Source organism: Lepidothrix coronata, unplaced genomic scaffold (genome assembly GCF_001604755.1).
Source record: "Lepidothrix coronata isolate B3197 unplaced genomic scaffold, Lepidothrix_coronata-1.0 Scaffold574, whole genome shotgun sequence".
In the NCBI taxonomy this organism is placed as follows: Eukaryota; Metazoa; Chordata; class Aves; order Passeriformes; family Pipridae; genus Lepidothrix; species Lepidothrix coronata.
The window spans coordinates 16265-20765 of NW_016690754.1; the positions used below are offsets into that span (position 1 = coordinate 16265).

The window sequence follows — 4501 nt, forward strand, 5'->3', positions numbered from 1 at the left end:
AATCCTGAGGGAAGATTTGCCTGGAATTCCCGTGCTGGAGGTAAAGGATGAGTGGAACAAATCCACATCCCCACAGATTGGTTCCCTTGGGGAATGTTCTCCATGGGCTTGATCCATGTTGTCCATGGCCATGGAGGCCGTGCAGGCCATCTGTGTCCTTGGGAAAACCTGGAAAACCGGGGCAAAGCCCTCAGCAAACAGAGCAGGGTGGAAACACGGGGTGTGGGACAGCTGGGGGGGTTGCCATGTTGGGGGAAGTCAAGTCGGGGCGGGTGGAAAACGTGAGGAAAGCAGGAAATCCATCCTGAAGGGATTGTTTCTCAGGATCATCAGCAAAGGATTTCCACATGGAAAATTCCACAGATTTCCATGTGGAAATATGTGTATTAAATAGAATCCTGAGGGAAGACTTGCCTGGAATTCCCGTGCTGGAGGTAAAGGATGAGTGGAACAAATCCACGTCCCCACAGATTGGTTCCCTTGGGGAATGTTCTCCATGGGCTTGATCCATGTTGTCCATGGCCATGGAGGCCGTGCAGGCCATCTGTATCCTTGGGAAAACCTGGAAAACCGGGGGCAAAGCCCTCAGCAAACAGAGCAGGGTGGAAACACGGGGTGTGGGACAGCTGGGGGGGTTGCCATGTTGGGGGAAGTCAAGTTGGGGCGGGTGGAAAACGTGAGGAAAGCAGGAAATAATTCCATCCTGAAGGGATTGTTTCTCAGGATCATCAGTAAAGGATTTCCACGTGGAAAATTCCACAGATTTCCACGTGGAAATATGTGTATTTAAGTAGAATCCTGAGGGAAGATTTGCCTGGAATTCCCGTGCTGGAGGTAAAGGATGAGTGGAACAAATCCATGTACCCACGGATTTGTTCTGCATGGGCTTGATCCATGTTGTCCATGGCCATGGAGGCCGTGCAGGCCATCTGTATCCTTGGGAAAACCTGGAAAACCGGGGGCAAAGCCCTCAGCAAACAGAGCAGGGTGGGAACACGGGGTGTGGGACAGCTGGGGGGGTTGCCATGTTGGGGGAAGTCAAGTCGGGGCAGGCGGAAAACGTGAGGAAAGCAGGAAATAATTCCATCCTGAAGGAATTGTCACTGAGGATCATCAGCAAAGGATTTCCACATGGAAAATTCCACAGATTTCCATGTGGAAATATGTGTATTAAAATAGAATCCTGAGGGAAGACTTGCCTGGAATTCCCGTGCTGGAGGTAAAGGATGAGTGGAACAAATCCACGTCCCCACAGATCGGTTCCCTTGGGGAATGTTGATCCATGTTGTCCATGGGTTTGATCCAGGTGTGTCCCTCCCTTCCCTGTGTCCTTCCACCGCCCAAGCAACGATTTGCCACCTCAAAACCTCCCAAAATCCCAACCCACAATCAAATGCCAGATATTTCCCTCTGTGTGTGACCTCCCTGCCGTGGAAAGGAGGGAAATATTCCCCCCTTTCCCCTCCTGGAGTTTCTCTTGGAATGTTAATTCCCTCCTTGTTGGGAGCAAGACTTGACCAAGTGGTTCCCTCTTCGGAATGGGGGGCTTGGTTTGGAAATAAGGAGAATTTTTCCTTGTTTTCCCCTGTTTTTTTCCCCCTGTTTTAAGTGGACAAAGTTCCTGAGGAGCCACTTGTTTGGAGTCACATTTAATGAACTTCACCTTAGTTTTTAATTGGAGAAAGCCCTTTGGATATTCAAACTCAACACATTTGGATTTCAAAGGGGTTTTAGGTTTGGAGAAGGCAGGATTTGGGCTGATTTTTAACTCATGTTTTAACTGCAAAAAGCCCTTTGAATGCTCAAACTCCACACATTTGGATTTCAAAGGGTTTTCAGGTTTGGAGAAAGCAAAATTTTGGCTGAATTTTTAACTCATTTTTTAGTTGGAGAAAGCCCTTTGAATATTCAAACTCACATTTGGATTTCAAAGGGGTTTTAGGTTTGGAGAATGCAGGATTTGGGATGAATTTTTAATTAATTTTTAACTGCAAAAAGCCCTTTGAATATTGAAACTCACATTTGGATTTCAGAGGTTTTTTAGGTTTGGAGAATGCAGGATTTTGGCTGAATTTTAAACTGAATTTTTAACTGCAAAAAGCCCTTTGAATGTTCAAACTCACATTTGGATTTCAAAGGTTTTTAGGTCTAGAGAAGGCAGGATTTGGGCTGAATTTTTAACTCATTTTTTAACTGCAAAAAGCCCTTTGAATNTTTTTAACTGCAAAAAGCCCTTTGAATGTTCAAACTCACATTTGGATTTCAAAGGTTTTTAGGTCTAGAGAAGGCAGGATTTGGGCTGAATTTTTAACTCATTTTTTAACTGCAAAAAGCCCTTTGAATATCCAAACTCAACACATTTGGATTTCAAAGGGTTTTTAGGTTTGGAGAATGCAGGATTTGGGCTGAATTTTAAACTGAATTTTTAACTGCAAAAAGCCCTTTGAATGTTCAAACTCACATTTGGATTTCAAAGGTTTTTAGGTCTAAAGAAGGCAGGATTTGGGCTGATTTTTAACTTCATTTTTAAACTGCAAAAAGCCCTTTGGATATCCAAACTCCACACATTTGGATTTCTAAGGGTTTTTAGGTGTGGAGAAAACAAAATTTTGGCTGATTTTTAACTCATGTTTTAACTGCAAAAAGCCCTTTGAATATCCAAACTCCACACATTTGGATTTCCAAGGGTTTTCAGGTTTGGAGAAAGCAAAATTTTGGCTGATTTTTAACTCATTTTTTAACTGCAAAAAGCCCTTTGAATGCTCAAACTCCACACATTTGGATTTCCAAGGTTTTTTAGGTGTGGAGAAAGGCACCTTTTGGCTGCTCTGGGCTGTGGAACTCGCCAGAGGTGGATTTCTGGGGGGAGTTTTGAGGTTTGACCAGTGATCCTTAACAACCCCCAGCCATGTTCAACGGGCAGCTGCTCTTTGACAGACCCATGCACGTGAAAATGGTGAGTCCGGGCCCCTCCTGCCCGCTTTTCCAGCTGGGAATTCCGCTCCTGCTCGGGGGGGGTGTTTGGATTCAAGGTTGGATCAAAATCCAGGGGGGTTTGCCCGATGGATTCTGATTTATTGTTACAATTGTTTCACTGGATTAATTGAATTATTTACTAAATTCTGTTTATTAAATGTAAATATATTTTTAAATATTAAATATTGAATCCAGTAATTAATTTATTGTCACAATTAACTTATTAATTAACGTTAACAATTATTAATTATAATTACTATAATTAATAATTATTATGAAATATTAATTATATTTATTAAAGGTAAGTATATTTTAAAATATTAAATCCATTAACTAATTAATTTCTTGTTACAACTAATTGTATTAAATCAAATTAATTTCTTGAATTATATTTATTAAATGTAAATATATTTAAAAATATTAAATATTAAAGCCAGTAATTTGTTTATTGTTACAATTAATTATTTAATTTTAGTTCAAATTAATTTATGAAATTATATTTATTAAATATAAATACATTTAAGAATATTAAATATTAAATTCAGTGATTAATTATTTTATACTTACAATTAAATGTTTAATTGTATTAATTAAATTAATTTATTAAATTATATTAATTAAATATAAATATATTTTAAAATATTAAATTCAGTAATTAATTAATTCATTGTTACAATTAATTGTTTAATTGTATTAGTTCAAATTAATTTATTAAATTATATTTATTAAATATAAACACATTTAAAAATATTAACTCTAAAATCCAGTAATTAAACGAATTAATTTATTATTACAATTAAAAAATTCCAGGGAGGGTTTCCTGAACTTTAAATTCCTTTGGTTTCATTTATAAATTTAAATACCAAGGCAGATTTTCCTGCCCCTCTTTCCAACTTTGATGTGCTGGTTTGTGTTTAGGACGAACGAGCCTTTCCCAAAGGAGATTTCTTCCCTCCAGAGAGACCCCAGCAGCTCCCTCGTAAGTGTTCCCTGCCCCATCCACCCCCTCTGCTCCCAGCCCCAGCAATTCCCGGGAAATCTGGGATCCAGACCCTCCCCGCTCCAGCCAGGGGGGAATCATGGACAGGAGGAGTTTTGGAGGCTCCTTTCAGCTCCTGCCCAGAAGCTTCTCTTAGAACGGGAGCCCAGCACCTCCTCCAGGCTTCCAGGTCCAGATTCCAAGATCCCAAGGCCTCCCAAAATTCCTGGTCAGGGTGGGATTTCATGGGAACATCGTCCAGCAGGCACCGGATGGGATCTGGATTCTCCCTGACAAGCTTCCAGCTCTTCCCATTCCTAAAGGGAATTATCCATGGATATCAATCCAGAAAGGATAAGGGGAATTATCCATGGATATCAATCCAGAAAGGATAAGGGGGAGTTATCCATGGATATCAATCCAGAAACTGGGTCTTATCCATGGATATCAATCCAGAAAGGATAAGGGGGTGTTATCCATGGATATAAATCCAGAAAGGATAAGGGGGTCTCATCCATGGATATAAATCCAGAAAGGATAAGGGGA

General features: G+C 40.3%; 1 long non-coding RNA gene across 1 annotated transcript; it reads left to right on the plus strand.

The window, feature by feature from the left end:
• The first annotated feature begins 905 nt into the window (after window positions 1-905).
• LOC108510256 lies at window positions 906-4260 on the plus strand. Its single transcript, XR_001878767.1, has 3 exons — window positions 906-931; window positions 2907-2956; window positions 3895-4260. It is a non-coding gene; the product is annotated as an uncharacterized LOC108510256 (long non-coding RNA).
• The last annotated feature ends 241 nt before the right edge of the window (window positions 4261-4501 follow it).